General features: G+C 39.3%; 1 protein-coding gene across 4 annotated transcripts in view; it reads right to left on the bottom strand.

The window, feature by feature from the left end:
- NDST1 (N-deacetylase and N-sulfotransferase 1) overlaps window positions 1-26,986 on the bottom strand; it is a 99,044-nt gene that overhangs the window by 43,757 nt on the left and 28,301 nt on the right. The window contains exon 2 of one of the 4 annotated variants that reach the window (XM_032209288.1): window positions 797-898. The exons of the other annotated variants lie outside the window; for them this stretch is intronic. The gene's annotated coding sequence lies outside the window, so the exon portion shown is untranslated. The remainder of the gene's footprint in view (window positions 1-796; window positions 899-26,986) is intronic. 4 annotated transcript variants of the gene reach the window in all.

Raw genomic sequence — 26,986 nt, 5'->3', positions numbered from 1 at the left:
ATAGTAATGAATGAAATTTGTGCAGCCACCTTTCTTTTTCAAACAAGAAGAACATATAACACGCACAATGCATGAGTATACATGCACAGCTAATATGATGGAGGTCATTCCATATAAAGACCCAGGTATTGGGGCAGATAAAGGACAAAGTTAGAAAGTTAAAAATTGGAAGGTCATGAGTTCGAATCCTGTCTTTGGCATAAAGCCAGCTGGATGACCTTCGGCCAGTTACTCTCTCTCAGCTCAGGAAGCAGACAATGGCAAATCACTTCCAAAACCTCAGTAAGAAAACAGCAAGGACTTGCCCAGGCAGTGGCCCGAAGGTATACACTACACAACACAACACAACACAACACACACACACACACACAATCTGTACAGAAAGCAGCATTCTCTAAACAAGATTTTATATAGATCAAGAATAGACAAGAAAAAGAATGTTAGGACTTCCTAGAAAGATGTTTCCTTGCAGCCGCTGAGCAGAACAGCATTTTGTTCCCCTACACTGAACTCAGCATCTTCCTTTGTCAATCAGTAATTTTCCCAGAGGCAATTGCTTGGAATGACAGGAGCACTGCCACAGTTTCAACCACTTCCTTTCCTAAAGCTCCAAATAGCCCTTTTAATCTCCCAAAGTGCTTACTAGACGTTAACCATTACATTTACTTTTCCCTCCTCTCCATCCACAGAGCACACCTCAGCACTTTTCTTTTGTTGGGAAAATGCACACTTGTGATATGTACAGGGCACGGAAGGCAGCGGGCGCAAGAAAAAACTATTTAATCAAGAATTCCACCTTGGAGTCATAAGATGGTTTTCTTTTGTTCTCTGCCATTTTCAATCCTTCACATTGCACCGTCCAGGCACCTCCTGCCTTCACTAGTCCTCCAGTTCCTTCCTGCACAGAAGAAAAGTCACAAGCTCTCATTAGTGACATCAGAGTTCCCATGGCTACATCCAGAGAACTGACAGCCAACAGATTTAATGGCAATGCATGGAAGGAAAGGCAGAGCAGGCAACAGTGACTGACAGGGAAATATCACCTCTGCCTCTTTAATCATCAGTGAGCCCTAAGCAACTGGGAGAACAAGGCACTGATAACTTTTGTTTTAATCATGAGTCCTCTCCATCACAACCACCCTAAATATCTCCTTGCTTTTCCTTCCAATTAGGAAAAAAAGGAACAAAATAAAACAGATGATGGAAGGAGAAATTCTATTCCACTTGGTCAGAGGCTAAATGTTCCATTCTTTTGAATTTAGCATATTTCTTTTTAGGAGCTAGTGACTCAAAAGTCAAGAACAAAATAATTCAACCCAAGTAACTCAAAGATACCCATAGAAAGGGGAGGCAGGGAGGGGGAGAGAGGGGGAGAGAGGGAGAGAGAAGGAGAGAAATGGAGAGAGATAAATATGTTTAGGTGGGCTATAACCTTCATAGCTTCCTCAAAACTACCTAAGCATAGGCTTACATCAAGTTCCATTAGTCCTCAATATTGACAATCTAAAAGGAGGAGGAGGAGGAGGAGGAGGAGGAGGAGGAGGAGGAAGAAGAAGAAAAAGGACTTCCATTATTGTTTATAATTCCAGAATACAGCCATGTCTTATACAGATCCTAAAAATTTCCTTAGAAAATGATAAACATGATGATAGACAAAATGATAGACAAAATAAAACCATTTACGTTTTATTTCCCCTTGGGGGAAGATTTCCACTTCTATTGTATTGCTGTTATAATTGCCTCCTTCCAGGATGCGTGTTTTTATTTTTCAGTTGAATCAACATCTAGACCATATAACCTCAACTTTTTTCAACCATCATGAAAATGAGATAGAGCCATGTAGGATAGGAAGCATGTTTTCTTGGACTACTGTAAAATAACTTCAATTCGGTTCTTCCTAGGTTGTGTTTATATAACTGCAAATCTTTTAATAGTAACAGCAGTAGGCAAGTCTTCCTCCTTCCAACTCAGAGCCTCTAAGGGAAGGGACAGGATAGCACAGGAATACTTGGGAGGAACAAGTCACCAGTTGATATGCCACACATGAATTAAAACATTACACCAATGGTGCACAGCTAAGGGGAAATCAAAGGAAGGATGGGCACACCAACAGGCCAAATAGAGGAAGAGAGGAGAGGGGGGCATTATCCTACTTGCCCTATAAGACCCTGGTCAACCGGTCTGGAACAATTAAAATATTTTGAAGTCCACCAGATTGAGATTTTCTCTGGAAGAATCTTTGAATAGGATTGAATTCTAAATCACGTGGAACTGAACACATTTTTGATTGCATGTTATTATCTACCTTTAATCTGAACCGCTTGTGCAAAGCATACTACTTAACAGTCATATACAATTACTACTGCTTCCCTTTTATTGACCATAGCTCTTAAGTACTAAACTCTTGTAGTATTTTCTTACAGAACCATAACGCTGGTGAAATATTTGTCTGGCATAGCAGTATTTATGTGGATGAAAATAAATATTAAAAAGAAAATATCGGTGGTAGCAGAACTACAATATCTCTGATAAAGTAAGTCTTCCTGATTTTATTGCGTACATCAATTGCAAAAAGATGTTTAAAAATAATTTCCCCTCCTTAAATTCCACTCATAGTTTAAGAATGTAGATCTTGGCTAAAGCAATCATTCATATTTAAGTTTTGACTACCTTGTGTCAATGCCTAGTATGCATGTGCTAATTCAGTACAGTAGTGTTGCAGATTTTAAGATTATCAGCATGGAAAACTAAAACAAGGAAAACAGTTGCCCATCTGACAACATACCAGTATTATTTAGTGCTCCTTCCCACCTATCACTGACCCACAGAATTCAACAAACACATCTTAGAGCATGCAACCATACTCAAGATATGCGATCACAACAGTTTCCAGCATGAAAAGACATTTCTATGAGTTGATTATGTTCCACACTTCAAGCTATAGCTTGGCAGTGATGGCCAGAGTGCTAACTTTCACTGTGAGTCTGAAAAACTATGGTATAAAGAGACCAATAGTACAGCACAGAAACTACGTCAAAACCATATTAGGAAAATATAAAGTAGTAGGTGATTTTTAGTAGGTGGGTCCCTGATGTAAAAAAGAAGAAGAAGAAATTCCACCAGATTGTAATTAGTCAATTATTAGATTAATATGGCAGCTGTATCTTCTAAAGTATAAAATTTTAAGCTGATTAGCTAAAATAAGTAAACATGGTGCTAGTGTATCTCACTTGTTCTCAGAGAAGGTTTAATTCGGTCATCAAGATCTTCAGGTAGGGAGGAACAAAAACATGTCTTGAGAATACTTCCAAGCAACATTTTTAATTGTTAAGAGCCATGCCTTCTTTGTGACATATATACCCTGTTTCCCTTAAAACAAGACCTATCTTGAAAATAAACCCTAGCATGTTTTTATGCATGCGCCTAATATACCTCCAAAATTAGCCCTACTTAATAGCCTCCATAGCCGGCTGCCCGCCTATTCCATCTGGTTGCTCACGGTGCCATGGCTACAAGGCGAGGTGAGGAGTGGTGGAGCTGCCTCACACCAGCTTACCTCAGGGCCCCCTCAGCCAGGCCATCCATGCCCCGACACATGCCTTGCGGCAGCAGCACCAACAGCTATATGAAGCAGAAGTCCACATGGTTGCCTGCCCACTTATTCTAATTACTGCCCACTTCTTCTAATTGACTTGAAGAGCCAAGGTGGCGCAGTGGTTAAATGCAGCACTGTAGGCTACTTCAGCTGACTGCAGATCTGCAGTTCAGCTGTTCAAATCTCACTGGCTCAGGGTTGACTCAGCCTTCCATGGTAGGTAAAATGAGGACCCGAATTGTTGTTGGGGGCAATATGCTGACTCTGTAAACCGCTTAGAGAGGGCTGAAAGCCATATGAAGCGGTATATAAGTCTAACTGCTATTGCTAACTGCTAACTGCTATAATTACACTACTAAGCTTCCTGCTCCACAATGGAGCAGGAAGCTTAGTAGTGTGCCACAGCTGTGAGGTGAGACAGGTGTCAGGACGTGGATGGCCTGACTGCAGGAGTCCTGAGGAAAGTCAGTGTAGGGTTTGTGGGACAGCTTTACCACCACCACCCTGCCTTGCCTTTGTGGCAGTGGTACCGGTGTGTTGCTCGACCTCCTATTCTGTGGGTCCTGCTGGACGGGGCTGGCCGAGCCACCGCCACAAAGTGAAGCATGTGTTGGGGCATGGCTAGCCTGGCTGCAGGAGCCCTGAGGTGAGCCATTGCAGGGCACATGGGGTAGTTACACCCCTACCTTGCAGCAGCTGCACTGATGCACCACATGGTCTCCTGCCCCACCATGAGTTAGCAGAAGATGTGGGTCTCCCATACATGGGGGGGGGGGGAATAAGACACCACAAAAAAGAAGCCCTAGTGCTTATTTTGGAACCCAAAAGAAAATAAGACCCAGTCTTATTTTGGGGGAATCATGGGCATGTAATTTCCAAATTACTGTGTTACTCATTTATAATTGTCCCACATTTTCCAACTAGTCCTTTTAAAAAAAGTGCTTTCCAGCTGTTCTGGTCTCCAAATCTCTTTTTTTATAAAAATATGAAGGAAAGCACTTTTGTCTCAAAAACAGTTCCTGCCTTTCCTTTCTCTTTATAAGGCTTTAACGAATGGCTTCCTAAATGTTCTTTTCTTCTGAAATGAAGGTATTATCTTAGCCTTGCACCCTCCAATTAGTTACTTAATTATGGAGTTCAATATGCTCTTTCTTTTATTCTTTCGGTGTATGTATGCATAATTCAGCAAAGTAAATATTTTAGGGAATAACTAAAATAGGAACTACTTTGCACTTTGACTCCGGTGATTGGGTCCTGAATTATTTTCTCTTAACACTTGGGTTCCCCAGCCAACCAACAGGAACAATTGAGCCAACAGATTGTTTCGTGAAATTGACTAAGCTATAAAATTAGACCCTTTGTCAGAAAGTAAGAACTCTTAGTTCTCTGGGGAAATCAATTAAACTTGTTCCCATTTTTTTAAATTTATCAGGAAACAAGCCTGCTATAATTGTTTAGTTTTATATTACAGGCAGAGTCTAATGGGAAAGAACGTCATCTGTCAGGACCTAGAAGGCACTCACGCTCTAAAACATCCCCCCCTTCTCAAAATCAGACTGGACCCAATCTTTCTGGTCTTCTGGAAGGGCTGAAAATATGGCTTTGTCATCTGGTCTGGGCATCTACTAGTAGTGGTGTAGTGTCAGAAAGTCACTACTGCACAACTCCTCCATTTTAGAAGATTCCTTGGCTCTACTTATTCCCAAGATATGTAATAGAGATAGAGGGCAAAGAACATAGTGCATGATTGATGAAAGGCCACTACAAACAATTGTCTTCTGCAGAGCTATAATTCAGAGCCTTGAGTAGTCAAGATTCTGCATGCAGCTCCAGAAGATGCTGTTTTAGCAGGCAACTAATTGGTCAATGTTGGGACATGATTGTAATTCCATTAATCAGCCTCACACAGGTGCAATTGATGGGATTTACAATCAGTTATAAATATATACACTTAAAGTTTGGGAAAAGGTGTGGCAGAAACACTGCTGATTTGGCTATACCAGTTTTCTGTACAAATAGAACATAGCAAGGTACCGATACAAAAAAGTGATAGAATCTGATAAAACAATTGCTTATGTTTTTATCTGGAAGAAGCCCCAACTCCAGAAAACTATCAGTCAGGATAGGAAATGCCGAGCTAGCTAGACAGATGACTTGTCAGGATAAAGAAGATTTCTAGAAAAATCTCTATCTGTAATTATGATTTTAAAAATATTGTCTCAGGAGGCAGTAGAATAATCTTTCCATTTTTATGCTTACATTTGTGATTTTTGTAGAGAGACAATTCTAGAATTGTGTGTCTCTAAGAAACAGGCACTTTCTATTCTCAGAACCAGTAATTTATTAATGACCAACTTATTAACTTGATTTTTGTACCTTTTTTACTAGAAAAAACCCTCTCATCTTCGCCTACTCACATGATTAGAGCTTCAATTATTGGGAGGACAACCTGGAGTCAACTCTATTCTGAAAACCTTGTTTAATTTTATCAGTCTCCATGAAAAAGTAATTCTGATATGTTAGGCTGATAGTATTCGGTCCTTTGGGTATCCATCCTTCAACAAATACACCAAAGACCAGAGTTCCCAGACTGTAAGGAACCTTTCAAGAACCTTTAGAAGAAGACAGAGCCCTCTACCTTCCAAAGAGCTTCTGTTACTATTCTGTACAATAACAATTAAATCACAGAACATTCTTTCTTACTGCTAGAAGATTTTTCCAGACCTTCCTGCTTTTTCCACAATATTTAGGATCCTAATTCATTCTGTATCCTTTGGTATTGGCTTAAAACAATCAACTTAAATACACAGAGGTTTAATTGCAATTATTGCTGGAAAAAGGTATTTCTTGAATATTTGAATGACATGTTGATTTGCAATAAAATCAGAATTGGGAACCAAAATAAAACACAGAACAAAAAGACAATTTTGCTTTTTTTTTAAAAAAAAAAATCTAACTGCATCTGGTGCAATTTTCTACACTCAATAGTAGTTCAATTTAATAGGCTACTGGGGAAAACCTTTCTGATACAACACCATTTTAATGTGTGTTTAGGGCTGCTTCAGAAATGCCTATTAAGGTATTTTCTTTTTGGCTTGGTTCTCATCCAACAACAGAGTCCAATCAATCCTTTGATATTCTCCCTCTATTGCCATCTCTTTATCCATTGCCAAGCAGGCATGGGTAGAATCTGTCACCAGTTCAGAAAATCCACCTGCATTATAACATTAAAGTCCAGGAAGTCTCTTATCTTTGTAGCTTCAAAGACAATAGATATAATTCCTCCAAGCATTCAGTCAAATTTATTTTGCTTCCCAAAGTAGAAGCAAAATGACTGGGGGAGGCTGGGGAGAGATTATCTCCACATTTGGCATACAAACAAGAAAAGCTCACCTTCCAACTATGTCCCAGCTCAATTGCCTGTAGGCTGACTCTCTGTATTTAATGCAGCCTCTCCTAATCTGAGATCCCTGACAAACAGCATTACAATCAACATAGCTTTCTAGGCAAATTCTCTCTACACACACAGGTCACCTCCAACTCACTAAGCTTCAGGAAATATTTCTTCTTTAGGTTTTTTTTCTTCTTCTCAAACAATCTAGAAGACCACCTGCTGAAAGAAATATACTTATGAAAATCCCCAGGGGTAGAGAATGCTTAACATTTCCTGCTAAGGTCAGGACTGACCAAAGTCTCAAAAAAGAACATTAGCCAAAGAAACTGTAGAGTTTGGGGGTGATGGGAAATATTAACACCAAATGAACACACACATTGTGCAATCAGCCATTATTATAAGTGGCATACACATTTAAATTTCCACTAATGATTGTTCTCAACAACTCTAGCTGGATCAAAATCTAATATTTCTTTAAATAAAATAAAACATTTAAAAAATTAATTTTTCAAGTATGTCTAAATTCAAGTTGATGTAAAACGGAAGGCAAGCTATTCAAAAATTCTCTATTAAAAAAAGAAAAATAAATACAAAGGTTGTTTTTTCTATCTAAGAGTGAACACACAGAGTTGAGAAGCATAATTAGAAATCAAGATAGTGATTTTTTTTTCCACACTAACATTTTTATCGCAGAAGGAAAGATTTGGAAATCAATAGCTTGTGACAGGCTTGTCGATTGCTGATTTTAATACAGAGGTCAATGGATCTACTCTTGACTAAACCTCAAAAAAGTAACTCTAAAGTTAGTCCTCAGTTATGAGCCAGTGCTCATAAAATGCGAACTCATGTGACCGTGACGCTTATAAATGGCAATCTGCCATTGTTAATCAAGGACACGTGGATTGTCATCTTTTATTTATTTTCAAAGTAATACTCTATAATATTCAAATCAGCAAGCTGAAGCTGAGGGTAATGCATATTTAACTAGTGGGATTTACTACTGTACGATGTTGTAACGTTCAAGTTCACTAACCTGAAAGGCTTAGCAGTAGACTGGATACGTTCATGGATGACAGGTCTATCAATGTTTATTTCCAAGGGACTGAGGGGCATGTATGTTGGACTACACTACACTTGATCTTAGCCAAAAGGCCGAGAAGCGATAATATCAATTATAGAAATTCAACAATAGATAGGCAGGTTTCTATCTTCTACTTGCAAGCACTTTAAACCAGGTTGGCCATTGTGAGAAACAACATTTCGGATTAAAATGGCTCTGAATGGCAGCCCTGAAGATCCAAAAAAGATTTCCTCCACAGGTGTTACTTGGAGCCCTGACACTTAGCTTGATTCAACAGATCTTTTCTTACCTAAAAACTAGACTGACTTGCCCCTCCTCTACTGATGAACCTAGAGCACAGAACTGTAAGAATCTGGGTGCCTATATGGCTTCTTCCACATACAGGATTTGGAAGCAGCAGGTATGGGAACAAACATCTTCTTGGATTGTGTTGACTTTCCATGTAAAAGGAAAAAGATGTTCTATTTCAGCTGCAAATGGGAACCAAAGATGTATCTACAATTCTGCTTGCACCTCTTTCTATGGACTGCAAACAAGGTCTTCTTATCCTTGCTCCAATTCAGCACCAGTTCTAGGGATCTGCCCCTAGATCAGGAGTGTCAGACTCACGTTGTCATGGCAGCATCACGTGATGTATACAGACTTTTTCCCCCTTTGCTAAACCGGGTGTGGGCGTGGCTAGCATGCATCCGGCCCATGGGCCGGGAGTTTGACTGCCCTACCCTAAATGATAACTACACTCAAGGCTCTAGTATAAAACTGGATGGTATCCATGGAAGAATCAGCCATAACTCACAAAGGCCATCACCAATTTCTTTAGGCTAACATTACCAGTGTTGAAATCTCAGGACACAGGAAATGCATCTACAATTTGTAGGCCTTGGCCATAAGTGAATTGCTTCTATTGCTCAAAGTGACACACATAGCACATAAGTGTTAGTAGCACATTAGTGTTGTTTTGGCTACCTAGTTATTCAATTTGACAGGAAATCCTCTCTCATTCTAGCATACTATTGACTTACAGGATAGAGCTGCTATGTGTAGTAGCACCACTGTTTCTTTTGGGAGCAAACAGAGTATGTTGGCTACAGCTGGAGTGTGGGCAGCAGCTTGGTTTAGTGTCTCTATTCCCTGAAAATCAAATTAAAGGAGAAACTGTGGGAAAGGCACTGTTGGATCGAATAATCTCTCTCTTGAGAATACCTCAGAAGCTTGTAAAGTGAAGTACAGGGTTGGGAATCCTTTTGGCATCTGCTCCTCAGTTAGAGAACTCCTGTTGCCTTGCCAGGAATAGCGACTGTATCTCTGCCTTAGGCAATTTGTAATGCCGAGGGGAGGGGAGGGAGGGAGGGAGCTCTTTCAGTGTATGTTCACCCATTTCTCTTTCTGAGTCAACCACTGACCATATGTCAAAGGAAATCACACAGAGAGTGTCAAATTATTATTAAATGCATGCTTTGCCTTTCTCTGCATACAAGCTTATTATAAGTTGGTTTGCAATAATAAAATACCAAATATAAAATACTGTTGTCATCCAATACAATTAAAATAAAAATTGAAATCACTGTCATTTTATATCCCCCCTTCAGTGATCCATACGGCTCCCACCTGGAACTTGTTCAGGAAACTATTAAAGATTTGGCTATGGGGTGTTCTGTTTGCAAGTTTGTCTTAGATTATTCGTGATTTCTTCTGGAGTTTTATATCTTTTTTCTTGCTTTTAACTGTAAGCTGTCCAGAGTCATTGAAAGTTGGCCCCTAAATTGTATGTACCATAAGTACAGTATGTATGTATGTATGTATGTATGCATGCATGCATGCATGCATGCATGCATGCATGTATGTAGAGTGATGGATCCTTGGACAAAGAAATTTACTCCACAATCAGCAAGTCCAGCCAGACACTGGGGGAGCTGCATACTAGAGTTCTCAATCAACACAACATCCATATCTCTGCAAAGCTAAAATTCTACAGAGCTGTGGCCATCCCTTCCTTCTTAAATGGATACAAGTCGTGGATTTTGTATGGAAGATACATCAAACAACTAGAGAAAATTCACATGTAGGCTCCCTGCTTCATCCTGGGCATTTATTGTCAAGATCGTACCTACAAACTGGAGGGCAGAGTTCACCAGCATTGAATCTCTGAATATCAGAGCCCAGATTAAATGGATGGGACATGTCATCAGAATGGATGACCATTGTATGCCTTACCAATTGCACTAGAGTGTACTGGAGTCTGGGAAGAGACCTCGAGGTCAACCATGCAAGCTCTGCAAAGATGCTGTGCAAGAATCCTATGCCCCTGTGACATCCAATGAAAGGAATTAGAAGGTGCAACTGCTGACAGAACTCGCTGTTTTATGAAGACTCCACTGGTTTTGAAGATACATGCTCCCAAATACTGATACAAACCCATGAGAGTGTCAAGGATAACACCCACAATTATTATAGCAATGGCCTTCCAGTTCCCCCATTGTGCTAGACTCTGCACTTCTAGACTGGGACTACAAAGCATCCGCATGTCCACAGATGAATTGCTCAACAGCATGTTTTCTTTAAACCTGAAAGATTACTGTATGTATGTAGGTACGCATAGATGTAAACTTTTACTTTTACAAACGATTTTGTTTTGTTTGTAGTTTATGTGTGCGTTCTTGTATTCTCTTTCTCCAATTTTATAGGCATAAAAATAAATAATTAAAAGCAGTATAGAAAAGCCTCAATGGCCTGCTCTACGCAGTCAATAATAAAGACAGAGAAGTAAATTCTCTTCAGGCATCACTATAGCGGGAGAGGATTTCAGACAATCGAGAAAAAGTGCCCTATTCCATGTTCAATCCAAATCATCCCCAAAAGTTCTTAAAACTAGCAGATTGTTAAATGGAATTTCTGATCAGGATTTCCTACAAACTATAGCTCTGTCTTCTTCCTAACTCTATGCTATGATGTTCTTCATCATAAAGAACCCAACTGACGTAGCTAGGAGAGATTATCTCTTCTTTCATCTCTCAGCCAAGTCTTTGCAATACACGCCGCATCAACACTTTTATCCTGGATAATAGATATTTTAATAGAATTTGACCAGGTATTACAATACAGGACTTTTAAGTTGGAAGGCCCATTTTTGCTTCACCTTGAAGTCTTCAATTACAATGCAGCTTGATTGAGCAGGGGTGTTATGATAGCAACTTTCAAGCAGATTATGAGTTGTCCCTAAGAGTAGTATGTGGAATAGCAGCATCTTGTTATAACAGTACAGATTTTTGTTGTGCATTAAGAAAATCCAGTGGGGCCAAGCCTACTTCTCTGACGGTCTATGACAATTCGCCATGGCTAACCTGCCATAGCTAACTCGCCACAGCCAATTTACCGCAGGACAACTCACTGCACAACAAGAGTTACACTAATATTAAAGAAATAGTGGAATGGAATAAGTAAAGAAAGGAGGCAAAAGGAAAGACAGAATGAAACATGAATGGCAAAAAGTATTATTTTTTAAATAATCAAATAGAATAGTTAAATTGTTTCATGAGTTGTCCTGCAGCAAGTTGGCCCATTTCGTTCTCTAGAGACTTCAAGCAGAAATTGGATAGCCATTTGTCAAATATGCTTTAACTAGGAACTCTGAATTGAGAAGTCTCTCTCTTGAAAGGACACAACCAGTTTATCCTTCCCCATTGAATATTTAAGGAATGTTACTCCATTGTATCTCTTAATACAGCAAATATGTGCACTAACAGTGCTGGTTTAAGGGTATATGGCACCCTGATTGTACCTTGTCATGCCATACCAAAGATTTGCATTTTAAAAATGGTTCAGAAAGAGGGACAGTATTGGTGCCAGCTCAACATTGGTGCACCAGGCCATTGCCGATTTGGCTTTTGCTTAAAGCTGGCCCCACACTTTCATGTTTGATTATTTTAGTACCTATTCTTCTAGTATCCGGCAATCTTCACTATTAATTATTAGATTCTCTGAAAAATCCCCCAACTTCTAAAGCTACTGCTTCTTCACAATTTACACTGTGTCATAACATAGGAATTAACTTTTTTAAAATGTGAATACTAATGTGAAGATGACTTGAACATTACTTTCAATTTGGCACTTTGGGTGATAAACCATTTAGATTATTAACTCTCTGTCCCAGTTTTTCAGCAAAACTGGAATTATACTAATTACTATCTGTCTCTTGGGAAACTGGGTTCTGATAAGAGATTGCAGATCTCCAACATTATTGGGTTGTTTATCTAATAGGCTGTCTTAAAAGAGCAGGCGGTTTTCACATGAAAACAAGTTCCAAGATCAGCTCCATGTCAATATCACAAATTGTACATTCTGTGACAATCTCTATGGTCATCAACAAATAGCTGCTTGTCCCCAACAGAAACACAGAACAGTGAAACAAGAATAGAATAGCATCTAAGCCAGTAAAAATACATTTCTACTTACATGGCAGTATTTGGACTTGTCTCAAATGTTGCAAGAGAGAAAAATGAAGAACACGTTATCAGCTACTGCTAGAGAGCCCAGACTTGAGCTTGGCAAGTAAAGCAGATGATGCAAGAAAAGTTTTTTCCTGAAACTGCTTAATTCTACCACATTTTTATTTTGAAATACAATGACAGAATCCCTGCCACTCCCATAAAAAGTAGACATTAAAAATGGAATGATAACACAATTGACAAAGAGGGAGATACTTTTCTAGCTCTCATATGTTAGCCACCATTTGTCAAAGGTAAAAATAACATCCATTGAATTTATTTCATGTCATTAATATTCATTTCATTGTTTCAACTAAATCCCAAAAGAACGTATCATGTGGGTATTTAGATGCCTTCTTTTCTATAAAGAGGCACTTTATACCAACTAGAGCTGTGATGGTGAACCTATGGCACATGTGCCCAAAGTGGCATGCGAAGCCATGTTGCCTGGCATGTGTGGCCTTGCCTGTTTGTCTTATGTGTATGCAACAATCAGCTGTTCTTCACATGCACGACAGTGCCGAAAACCGGTGGGTGCATGCGCGCTGGCCAGCTGATTGTTGGGTGTGCATGTGGGCCAGAAACTGAAAGTTCACCTTTTCTGAAGCGTGATCCCTTTGTGCATACGGCAGTGCCAAAAACTGGCCTGCGCATGCACACTGGCCAGCTGATTGTTGGGGGGGCATGTGTGCTAGAACCCGAAGTTTGGCTTTTCCAGAGTGTGGCCCCGACAAGCATGTGTATGCACGCAAAGTTTTCCCTACGACCTTTTGGTGCAAAAAAGGTTTGCCATCACTGAACTAGAGGGATAAAAAAAAAGATGACCGAAATTGAGTAACTGGTTCTCTCTATCCCTCTTCCCTGTGTCTCTGTCTGTCTCTCACACACAAAGAGAAAGAGAAAGAGGGAGGGGATGGCGGAAGAGAGAGGGGGAGACCCAATGTAAGGATTGGAAAAGGTGATATATTTTCTTTTTAAATACAAATACTTTCCATACCAATGCTATCTAGAAGACTGCACTTGCTAGAAGGTTTCAAAGGAGAAAGCAAAGCTGAGCAAATAGTTTATTTTGTCCTTATTCTTGCTTCTCCCTTTTACAGGAGTCTGTTTAATTTTTTTTTTTTTTTTACAGAATACAATTTCAAAACAAAACAAGTAAAAACAACAAAAACACCTGAAGGAAGGCAAAGAACCTGGAAAGTACCTAACTATTTAATCAGTGCATCACAAACCTCACTGTTCTTGGTCCCCAGAGCAGGGCCTCCTCCCAGAACAATAGAGATGTGCTAATCACTTGAAATGTGAGCAAAATGTGTTCCCTCATGTCTGGCAAGCATAAGAGTGATAGTTTCTCACATTGTCATGAAAGATCTGGCTCTCAGCACTTGCCCTTTTTTTAAATGTTTCATTTTGTTATGGTTTAAATTACATAATAAGAATATATTGGGGAATGCTACATACAAAATATCAACCTTAAACCAGCAAAAACCTAGTTTATACACAACAGCTTTTCCTTTGATTATTACAAATTGCAAAAATAAAAACACAAAAAAACCCACCTCATTAATTATCATGGCAAGGTTCAGAAAACCAAAAAGCCTTTGCATTTATTTTAAAAGATAAATTTTAGGCTCATAATTTAACAATAGGTTTCAGGGTGAAAAATTCCAGCACATTAATGAATGAATGAATCACATACATTTGTATGCCATCTTCTCTAGACAGCTTACAATGCACCAGCAAGAACAGAAAAAAATAGCATAATCACAGTTCAAACAGCATTACTCCTTTACCCCTCCTACACAGATGACTCTAATACCGTGACATCTCCTACCCTAAACCTTACACTACTTTTTCAAATGTGAGAAGGCAGAGGGTCACTCTAACCTTGGGAAGAGGCGGTCTACTCCAAAGATTGTTTATGGGTATCTCCCCCCGCTCCGCTGCCCAACTTTACATGAGGATATATATATATATATCTTAAGGTGAAATGGGTGGCAATCAAATTTAATAAATAAAAATAAATACCTATCTCTATCTGACTTTCTTTCAAAATGGCAATTTTCCTCTTAGCTAATACTTCCTGGGTTAGCTGTGAAGCAGTTAAGAGTTAAATAGCTAGATAAACCAGTATCAATAGTAGAGATCTTCAAATTTCTAGGTTCTATCATATCTCAAGACCTAAAATGGACACCTAACATCAAAAACGCCATCAAAAAAGCACAACAAAGAATGTTCTTTCTGCGCCAATTCAGGAAGCTCAAACTGCCCAAGGAGCTGCTGATATATTGAGCCTGTCATCTGCACCTCTGTAACTGTCTGGTTTGGTTCTGCAACCCAACAAGACAGACACAGAACTTCAGATGATAATTAGAACTGCAGAAAAAACAATTACTACCAACCTGCCTTCCATTGAGGACCTGTACACTGCACAAGTCATATTTACAGACCCCTCACATCTTGGAAATAAATTGTTTGAACCCCTACCCTCAAAATGACACTATAGAATGCCATCATTCTGCTAAACAAGTAATTCCCTCACCACTGTCAAACTATTCACTAAGGCTGCATTACTATTAGTCTTCTCATCGTTCCTATCACCATCTCCTGCCACTTACGATTGCAGGACTGTAACTTTGTTGCTTGTATCCTTATGATTTATATTGATATTGATTGTGCCCTGATTGCTTATTTGTACCCTATGACTATCATTAAGTGTTGTACCTTATGATTCTTGACGAATGTATCTTGTCTTTTTATGTACACTGAGAGCATATGCACCAAAGACAAAATCCTTGTGTGTCCAATCACAATTGGCCAAGAAAGAATTCTATTCTATTCTATCCTATTCTATTCGAGCCGCCCTGAGTCGCTTAGGGAAAAGGGCGGCATACAAATAAATTAAAATGAAATGAAAAATGAAATATTCTATTCAAATCAACAGGCATAATTCTATTTAAGATTTGGGAAATTAAGTAGTAAATGTTTTTTTTCTAAAACAATTCATTCATAGATGGGGTTGGGGTTTCAAGATCTTTCCTTTATGCTTTTCAGGCAAGAGAACAGATATAAAATTCTAAGATATGGCCACGTAGAAATGGGATACACGCTGCCAACAAGATTTAGAGATTGGCAATTGTTAAAGAAATGTGAGTTGTTTTCTTAGGTTGGGAAAAAAGAATTTTTCAATACCACCATGATGGGCCCAAATCCAAGAATGCTTGAATAACAGAGATACACAAAAGAAACAAGAGCTAAAAATTTCTATTTCCCAAAGAGCCTTTTAAATCAAGAACACTAACTCATTCCTGGAAACAACTTTTTTTTAAAAAAGCTGTTAAAACTATGCTATTGATGCAGGCTAAGAAATTGAGAAATGCTAGCATTTTTTTAAAAAAGCATTACTAGGTGCAAATGGCCTAAAGATGTGTGCAAAAGTTCATGACTTAGTCTTGGCCTTAGATCTTCTTAGCATCTAGACCACCATTCTGCTCAAATAAAACAGTGGAAATAGAGAGAGTTCGTTAATGTAATCTGCATTTCTATCATGGATTTGAATGCTATATAAATGTTAATAGGCATTTAAAAATATAATCTAGGAGTCTAGAGGGACCTCTTAAGTCATGGGATGAAGACAACGCATATTGATCATTTTCATACTCAAAGGGGGTCAAAGGAAAAAAAAGGGAATAATTCTCTGTTAGCAACTTTGTTTTGTATCTGACATAAAGGAAGATCAGATAACATTGGGGGGGGAGGGAAAGAGGGAGCAAAGACATATTTTGCATCTTAATGACAAACATTCTGAGTTAGCATTAAGAATTTGCAAAAGAAATAACTATTATTCTGTCACAACAAAACCACGATGTTTTATAGCTCCTTAAAGACTAACATTAATTATGGCATAACGCTTTCTTGACCATGCAGCAACTCTCACAGCTGAATACAGGTGTATGCCTTGCATTTATGCATACAGGTAGTCCTCAAGTGCAATAGAGTCTGCTTATGGTCATAGGTTATGGCAGTAATTATGCAAGGCTCTCCCATGTGATCTCCTCACTTAATGACCATAACCCCTGCTGTCCCTGATGTGGTTAACAACTACATGGGTCATTAAGTGGAGCATGGGTTGCCTCAGGGGGTGGAGGAAGCCCTAGGAAGCTTGGTGCATGCCCAGGTCCTTACTACAGCATCTTCAAAGCTCATAGGTAGCCTGCCCTAAGCCTATCAGGGCCTCCTCAACCCCAAGGCACCCAGTGCTCCACTAATTACTCTGCTGGATCCCACATTCTTGGGCCTCCTCCCCCCATAAGTGGACCCATCATGGCTTGGTCCATTTATGTTTTCCAAAGATCACCTTCAAAAGGGAGAATTGTTTGATTCTACCTTGTCGCCTTCCTATATGAAATCTGTATGGCACAGTCCTGAAAGCAGACACTTGCTTGGGAGCATCCACAATTCCCGGATCATGAGAATTGCAGCCACTCCCAAAATGTTGCTTGCTTCCAAGATGGCACCATATGGACTTTGTATAGATGATCTCCTGAAAAAATAAGCAAAGGGAGTTTAATGGGGAAGGAGGGTGTGGGACCCAGTGGGGCAGGAAATGAACCCAAGGCAGGGGAGGGACCCAGCCAACTGGGAGGTAGGCAGAGGTGTTATTCAGCAGGTTCTGACCAGTTCTGGAAACCCGGTAGCGGAAATTTTGAATAGTTTGGAGAACCGGTAAATACCACGTCTGACTGGCCCCGCCCCCATCTATTCTCTGCCTCCTGAGTCCCAGCTGAGAAGGAGGGAATGGAGATTTTGCAGCATCCTTCCTCTGCTACGCCCATCAAGCCACACACCCCAAGCTACGCCATGCCCAAAAAACCAATAGTAAAAATTTGAGAATTCCACCACTGGAGGTAGGCCCAGTGGGGCAGGAGGGAGGGGGGGAGAAAATAGGTCAGGGAGCATCCCTGAGGTCAGTCCTTAGCGCCGGCAAATTGCCAAGCGCTAGGATTTTGTCCATGTGACCATGGGGGCACTGCAGCTGCTATAACTTCAGAGATAGGCCTTTAGTCATTCAACGCCATCATAATTTTGAATGGTGATAAGTCGTGGACTCCTTGTATTAACAATTCATGTTTACTTCCTGTTCTGCAGTAGGCGTTATAGTGCAAATCTTTTTGAAAACAACAAAATTAAATAAACTGGTAGTTTCAAATGCTACAGCTTGATGAATTCATGAAAGTCACCTTACTGGATCATAAACAAGAGCTTAACAGTCATGGCCACCTGTTAACTTTGTTAAAGCAAAGTTATCTTAACTCTTAAAGTTGCAAAATTTGTGTGGTTTCTGTACTATAGTACTACAAATTTTCATGTCTGTTTGTAAGCTTTAATTGGGCAAAACAATGCATTATAACAATTTTGTAATCAACATACTTGGGCTAACTTACAGAATGAATCCAAAATCTAGGACCCATGATTCTCATGGCACTGAAATTTGGCAAAGTTGTTGCTGTTTTAGCATTGCCGCACTTAGCTACAGTCATGTAACCACCATTTCCAGCACTATCTGCTAGCTTCCTATAAGAAAACACAATGGGAAAGCTGGTCAGAAGTGCTTCCACTGGTGGGTTTTGTCCACCCATGTGGTAAGAAAATATACCTGAAACACAATGACACAATGAATCACATGTTGTATAGTAAACCAGTCTCTAAATTGGCTTCTGTTTCCAGAAAATAAATTGCTAGAATATTCTTTACTGTGCAAAAGGCAACAACAAAAAAGTGTTATATAGTTGTGAGACTTATTCAACCAATAGCATAACATACACTATCATCTTTCATTAAATAATATGAATACTAAATGCCTGGATGCAGCTAATGGAAACAAAACTTTTCTCTTAAATCACCAGTTGTGATCATCACCCCCCCCCCCACTCCTTGCTGTTTCTTCTCAAATAAATGCTTCCATTGGCATAAAAGTGATGTAATAGTTTTATCTAAATGTACGGATCGAGCTTCCTGGTAAGATCACAACTGCAGTGGAAGAGAATGCCTCTAATCCTTCACCTGCTTCACCCATGAAGAAAATTATTCTTCCCAAATCTAGAATCTATTTTTAAATATTGCTGCACACACAACTAACTGTTCTCTTGAGCCTGGCCAGGTTTTCTGCTTATTGTTAACAAGTGAAATCTGTTCTCTAACCAGTTTAACTATCCTTGTGATCACACGGAAGTTGTGCACCATGTCCCCAACTCTTTGGAATGAAAGCAAAGCCAGGGCAGCAGAGGAAAAAGGGGGCCGTACAATTGCTGATATTCTATTTCCAAGCATAAAGCAGCTTTTTGGTTCTTGCATAATACAGTGTCTGACTTTCTGAATAAGCCCTTGACAAAGACCCCCACAAACACTGTTCCATGCAAGACAATAACGTCCTTTCAGACCGAACAAGCAATAGAGACCCCCACAACCTAGCCATGTTCAGAGCTCTCTCTGCTGATCGTTAACAGCTAGGCCACAAGCCTGTTAAGTTGTTCTTCATAAATAATTCAGGTCTTCCCCCTCTTCCCCTGGCTGCTGACTACATTCCACGTCCTGGTTTGCAGTTGAATCCAGCAGCACTGTGTCAATAGAATCGAAAGCCAAATTACACAGCCCCAAGACAATTGGGAAAGCCAAGAGGAGGGGAGGGAGGCAGTGGTTTTCCTGCCCCCTGAGATCTGGAGAACCAAAAAAAAATGGGGTATTTGGGACACTGCAAAGAGAAAACTTCATGTGAGATTTCAGAAAGCATTCCTTTCTGCGGGCCATGTCATTATTGATCTGTGTGAAAATGGAACAGACACATCAGAAAACAATTATCCTTTAAATATCTTAGGTTATCCCTCTTTCCCAAATATGTTAAAAGAGCACGTGTACGTACTATCGAGGGATTATCTTTGCTATCAAGATTTCTCTTTATAAAATATACCAGGGCCCAAGAAGAAAATGGAAAATGCAAGAAAGATTTCAAAGAAGTATTTGACTATTCAAAAGGATCAAGGGCATTTATTATAATTAGGCCATTAAGAGGCATACCAAGGAGATTACCAAAATTAGGCTGTATAAAAGCTCCCACTTTTATGTGGGAACACATAAAATACAGTGTATTTACAGCCTAGGAGAAAGATCCATTGAATATCCTAAGAATTTTTTTTTCTTAGAGGCAACAACATTTGGAATAGGTGCACATATATCCAATATTCTATAAATCTTCTATATCTTTTTTCAGTTATGCTTGAGAGAGGAGCTCATATTTCAGATAGATGAACATAGGATTATTCCAGCCAACTGCTTGCAGATTTCCCTGCTCAAAACAAAGACCGGGTTCGAACTAGGCATCACTTGACATAAATCTACATTATCACATTCAGATAAGTATTTAAAAGCAATACTCAACAGAAGGTCATGCTTTCACAATCAGATGTGATCACTTTCGCCATGGACTGCTTTGTGGAATGCCAGCTGAGCTGGCCAATATTTAGGCAGTCTTGCTAATGTGCAGTCAGACTATTTCAAAAGATGGCAGTTGGGGACACCCGATTTTCATTTGGGGAAAAACTTGTCTACGTTTAATGATCATAAACAGAAGCCAATAATGCCATCTTCACCAGCATTCTCACTCTCCTCATAGCAGTAAGATTGCTTCCGGCAGGCTTTGAAGGAGTTTTATAAAACGGAGATAAGGAACATCTTAGCAATAGATTACACAGCCTGCTTAAGTGCTTAGCAAACAGTAGTCACAGGGTTCAGGGGATAAAACAAACAACATCCAGGCAGGGAAAAGAGCAGAGAAAGAGAGGGCATGTGCTTTAACAAAAGAAATGCTATGACTTTCTAGTCCTTGGTCTTTTTCTCTCCCCTAATACCATTTGTCTAATAAAGACATAGGAAAGGCAAACAGCTGAATTAAAGGGAACACTCTTGTGGAAAAAAATAAATAAATTCCAGGCCATTATGTCCACAACTCTGATTAAGTCATGTAGCCAGAGCTTTCAAATATATTACCATAGCAAGTACTTAGAAAATATCATGCAACCCAATTGAATCATTCAGAAAACCCTGAACAAGCTCAGTCTTGCTAGATTCTAGTAATTTTTTCTGTATGGTAAGAAAGATGTATTTTCTGAAGCTAAAAAAACAGGTTGTTTTTCTTGTTTCTTAACGATGTATTTCTTGCAGTGCAGTCTAGTTGAGCACTGACATTTGTAAAACATATTTTAGAGCCAGAAAACAGAATGTAAGTGCTTAAACACTACAATTAATCTTACACTGGGATGACATCCCCTATTCCACTATACCATTTTGACTGTTGCTCCCTCAAAATACCTAAACCAAGACAGCTTAGAAGAACTGTAGCAAAAACATACTTGTAATCCTAAGGAATATACTTTAAAAATGAACTATTTTTATATGAGATAGCACAATAGCAGAGATCAGATCCAACTCCCACTACCACCTTCCATTTAAATCTCCTATCCTTCACTCAATCTTGCTTCAGTTGAGTATCTCCTTAGAGCCCAGCCACTTCAGTACACTGACCTCCCGTACTAGATTGCCTTAAAATTGATGTACGTGGAGGGTTTCAAGTGTAACATAAAACCATTGACAGATGTACCACCAAGTCAATATTGACACTTAAAGACCATATAGATGGTTATTCTGCAGGAAGATCTGCCCTCAGCTTGGTCCTTCAGGTTTCGCAATTGGGAATATTCATCTTGCCGCAGGTTACCATCATCCTGCCTTTTTCCCACTTTTCCACCATTGAACAAAGACAGTGAACAGCAACTTTCACAAATCTGTAGATAAAATAGTCTAGGTCAGAGGTCTTCTGGCTGGAGAATTCTGGGAGTTGAAGTCCACAAGTCTTAAAGTTGCCAAATTTGAAGACCCCTGGTCTAGGTCTTCAACATTAACCTCCCAGGGCTTCCAATCAAATTTCTTGAGTGCTTTAAATTTAAATCTGATCCTCATCCCTCCATATTAATGCCAGATCATATTTGTTAAACCACATTCAGGAAATATTTCTTATTACTATAATAAGATTATTCACGCAATATAGTATTGCTGTTACATCAATTCTTATAAAAATGCTACAGTCTGCACAATTGTTGAAAATAATTTTGTAGCAGATGGCTGCTCTGGTTTGTCTTGCAAACTGCATTTTTTAGCTTAATTATTTCTGCAACAGATCTACCTTCCGGAAACTTTTGCTTTTACTGTAGATGGGAGAAAACAATTTTTTTTTCTTGAAAGTGATCACAAAATTATGTTGATCATCATTACTTTATAATTATAATTATAAACATATTACAATTATTGAAATATTAAACCATTAAAAATTATTCTAGCCACCCACATTGGGATATTATATTCAAATAATATCTCCATTATATTTTTTTCAATTACTCTAAAATTAAAAGTTAGATCATCACTTTGTTGATTTGTAGAAATGAACATAAATTTAACAGATTTAACAGATTAACAGTTGGAAGCGACCTTATAGATCATCTAGTCCAACCCCACCCACCCCCGCTCAACCAGGAGACCCTACACCATTTCTGACAAATGACAGTCCATTATCTTCTTGAAAGTCTCAAGTGATGAAGCCCCACAACTTCCGAAGGCAAGCTGTTCCATTGGCTGATTGTTCTGTCAGAAAGTTCCTCCTTATTTCTAGGTTGAATCTCTCTGTTTCCATCCATTATTCCTTGTCTGGCCTTCAGGTGCTTTGGACAACAGCTTGACCCCCACTCCTCTCTGTGGCAACCCCTCAAATATTGGAACACTGTAATCATGTCTCCCCTGGCCCTTCTCTTCTCTAGAGTAGTCAGTGTGAACTAGTGTGTCAGTGTGAACATAATCTTCAATATGACAAAGTTATTTTTTTATTTTGCTTATTAACTTTTCCCAAGCAGCTCTCTCTTATACAGGGGTCATTTGTTATAGTAACACTGTGCAGCAAAAGTACATTCATGGCTGAATGGGAATTTGATCCAGTGGTCTCATCCAACATGCTGGTAAATTCATCTTTCCCACCTTCCCTTCATTTTCCTACTAATTCTAAACTTTCTTTAATCTCCTACACAGAAATCTAGAAATCTGTTTTCCCTTCACAACTACCCCCAAAATTGCAGCAAACAGATCGTGCTCTGTTATGCATAGTCTAACCAGGATAAAATTTGAGGTCAAGAGCTGCATTGGCCTTCTCATTCAGTCTTAATTTAAAAATAAATGTCCATTTCCTATAATACGATAGAAAGGAAATAAAAAAGGCAGGGTGCCAAGGAGCAGCTACGCCTAAAATTTAGGTTTTCAAAATCTTGACATCCTACAACACTATCAGTAAACCACTGCAAGAGAATCATTAGAATAATCAGTCTTCTGAACCTTTAATTTTCCTTTTCAACTTGTTCTGTTGAAAACCGTTTATTCCCTTGTCAATGACCCCAGGGACAAATTATTTTTCTGATGTGTTCATACATGCTCGGCCTTGCTTTCTTCCCATTCCCCTATTATTCTATGCAACAAGATAGGTTTGCAAGGTGCAAGGTTTAACAAGCCCCTCAAATTCCCTTACATGTCTGGTTAACCTAGAGAATAGAAAAAAATATTGCTCCTTTATGGGAAAAGATGCAAACTAAAGATTATCGAAAATCGCTAGGAATGGGGTGCAAGAAATGCCAGTGCAGTACTTCTCTTCTTGATTTAAAAATGCATTGTGATCTTGGCTGCAGCTTTTTCAGTAACTTAATCAGCCTGCCATCTGTATGGTCCATTTGTGTCTAAGGCTCTTTAACTAGTATGAATTGCTCGCCAAAGAGGCCTGAGGTGCTATGGCAAAAAATCCTCATCAAAGCAAAGATGAGAGAAATACAAAACAGAGCAAAAGGAGTACAAAGAGGAAAAAAATGAGTTTACACACAGAGACCTGTGAACACACACACACACATAGACACACGCGCTCGCACACAGTACAGAAAATGAAAATAAAATGGTCAAAAGATAAAATAGACATTTAAAGAATTATCTAGCAGTGCAGAAATGGAAGAATGAATGCAGGGAGAGCAAAAGAGGCCAGGAGATAATGTATTACAAATACAGAACACTAAATTAAGCTGTTTACTGCTGAATGAATGTTTTACATTTAACAGAGAGATTTCAGTAGGTAACTTTGGTCTGGAAGTAGCCTAAAGCGTGATCTGAGTTGCATACCTTTAGAACAAGGCATTCAAGCGGCAGGTGCTCTGATCCATAACAAGAGCTCACCAGTAGTGCTTAAACAAAGAATTCAAAATACAGAAGAGACAATATCAGCACATGCAGCCACATGGAAGAATGGATATACAAGGCTACACTCACAGACAAAAACCTAATTCAAACAGCATTATATTCATGAGAGCAAGTAAAAATCCTAAGATTATTCACCCACAGTCTAATAACTTGCAGTTACAGAATGCCTGCCCATAATGTTCTACAATCAGAATAACTCACTGTAAGTGTATTGATGAGCTTGACTAAATAAACACATACACCATAAACTCATTTTTAAAAAGTCCTATCTTTTAAGCATTCGAGCTTATGCAGCACACTTTTGTACTGCCAAGTAATCAGAACATCATTTTTTTAATTCTTAATCCCTGCCCATCTGAATCGCATTCTGTTTTCCTGTATCCTACTTTAATCTAAAATCAAGAGCCATATATTCTATTTCTTTTGTTTCTTCAAAGTCTCAGCTGTATCTCATGCAGTTTTTCTCCTCCTTCAACAACTTCCTGGACAATTCAAAAGCTATCATAATAGCATAAGGCTTGTCTTCTGTATGCATCAAAAGAAAAACAGTCATTTAAATACATTTGTGCCATCTGCAATAAATTCCCCATACAAATCTTAAAAGTGTTGAATCACTGCACCTAAGTACAAAAGGAGAGCATGAATAACCCCAAACTTTGTTATTAATATCTGAATCCAAAAAGTAACTGAAATAGTTTTTATATCATTAAACTGTAATTAATTTGGGCTTCTGAATAAAACTAGATTTTAATCAGTGGCAGGCTGCAGATGAAAATACACCATTTCATTTTTTTTCAATTGAGATATATAGTTAGACTACAATTGAGAATTATGGAGAATTGAAACAAGATGCATCATTTGAAATATTTGGGGACAAACTTCATATTTTTATTAACATTTCTTAAGTATGCCAAGCACTGAACTTTCCAGATAAGTCAAAAAGTACAAAGAGGCAAAACACATTTCATTGCAGAAAAAGTATCTTGGAGCCTCACTTTTCAAAATGTTTCAATATCATTGGGAAAAATGAACCATTATTATCAGGAGCAGCAGCTTAAAGGCTATTAAAACAACCACAGATTTCTGTTCTTAGTATTTGACTGGCAGACGGCATGACAGAAAACACAAGACAGATGGGAATCAAACTGTTTTGGGATTTCATTTTCCTGTCAGTTTTTCAGTAGAGTTTTATTTCCTATAAGAAAGCCATTCTAAAATCACAGTCAATTATGTTGTTGTTGTTGTTAGTTATGAAGTTGTGTCCAACCCATCGCAACCACATGGACAACGTTCCTCCAAGCCTTGCTGTCCTCTACCATCGTCTGGAGTTCATTTCAGCTCACACCGACTGCTTTGGTGACTCCGTCCAGCTACCTCATACTTTGTTGTCCCATTCTTCTTTTGCCCTCAATCCTTAGGCTCTTCTCCAGTGAGTCCTTCCTTCTCATTAGGTGGCCAAAGTATTTGAGTTTCATCTTCAAGATCTGGCCTTCTAAAGGGTAGTCAGGGTTGCAGCAATCATTTATCTCTGTTCCTTAAATGGACATCCTTAACCTTTCCATAAGATGATGCATGAACCTAGTACTTTCAAAAACTGGAAGAGTAAAATAATGCAAAACAATGCATGAAACCCAAGAGACGTTGCTTGCCCCCCCCCAAAAATACCCAAACAAACCTTAGTACGTACGTATGTACGTACGTACGTACGTATGTATGTATGTATGTATGTACGTACGTACATACGTATGTACGTATGTTGTGGCCTAGCAGGAGCCATTGGAGCTGCCACCAGACTCCGACAGCGAGGGGCCCTATGAATCGGCCCTGGAGAATGTGGAGGACCCTGGACAGGGTTCCAACTCCAAGCAGGGCGCAGAGAGACTGGTTGGCCACCAGGTGGTGCCTGAGCCTTGGATCAGTGGGGAGGAGACAAGGGAGAGTGATCCAGAAACCAACTGTGAGTTGTTCCGAGATGCATGCCGTCGAAGGGCTACTCGCCGTCAAGAACAATTACGTAATTACAGGAGGCAATTACGCTCAGCTGATGGTCATTAGGCTCCTCTGCTTGTGCCACGCCTTCTTGCAGAAGTCAAGACTAAAGAGAAACAAACTTGGCAGGCTGGATTGCTGCCAGAGTTTGTCTGAATTGCTGCCAAAGTTTGTCGGCCTTGCTGCCAAGGTTCTTATCTGTTTGTTTACTTGGCTTTCAGCCACCGAGAGTCTGAACTTGTTATTAAAGGACATTCTCATTTAAGCTTGTCTCAGCTTCGTTACTGGATGGAGGAGGGACTCAGAACATATATATGTGTGTGTGTGTGTGTGTGTGTACACACACGTATGTATGTATATATTCCTAGATTTTCACGAGTGTAGGTATGCTGGTCTTGTTGCATTCATGTCTTTTCCCATGTAAGATTGAGATTGTCTTGGCAACGTTTCAGCGAGGTCTCACTCGCCATCTTCAGGCTGAGTTTTGGGCTTAAAGCATGGTCAGAACTGCTGTCTTTCTATAAATCTTGGTGGGGGTGTGTGGAGTGCTGCCTTTGTTTCAGTAAGTGCAATGATTGGTTGTGTGATTGTATCATGATTGGTAGATTGGTGCTGATTGGTGCTGGCTGTGTGTCCGTTGTCGTTTCGTGTTGTAATGGCCTGGGTGGTGGGTGGGGCTTGTTTGTTGACTAGGGCTGGTTTCCAAATGTCTGGTAGACGGGAGGTATCGTCACGTTTATTCATGTTGTGGGGGTGTTTAATCAAGCAACAAATTAGTAAACACCTAGAAGTAAACAAAGTAATAGCCAAAAGCCAACATAGGTTTGTCAAAAACAGATCATGCCAGACTAATCTTATTGCATTCTTTGACAAAGTGACAAAATTAGGGGACCAGAGGAATGCCATCGATATAATTTACTTGGACTTCAGTAAGGCATTTGATAAGGTAGACCATAACCTACTATTAGATAAAGTAGAAGAATGTGGGTTGGACAGCATCATCATCAGATGGATTCATAACTGGCTGACTAACCGCACTCAATGTGTTGTGCTCAATGGAACTGCATCTACTTGGGGGGAAGTATGCAGTGGAGTACCCCAAGGTTCTGTTT

Source organism: Thamnophis elegans, chromosome 2 (assembly GCF_009769535.1).
Source record: "Thamnophis elegans isolate rThaEle1 chromosome 2, rThaEle1.pri, whole genome shotgun sequence".
Lineage (NCBI taxonomy): Eukaryota > Metazoa > Chordata > Lepidosauria > Squamata > Colubridae > Thamnophis > Thamnophis elegans.
Note: the sequence above shows the minus strand (reverse complement) of the source record. Positions and strands in the feature narration are given on the sequence as shown.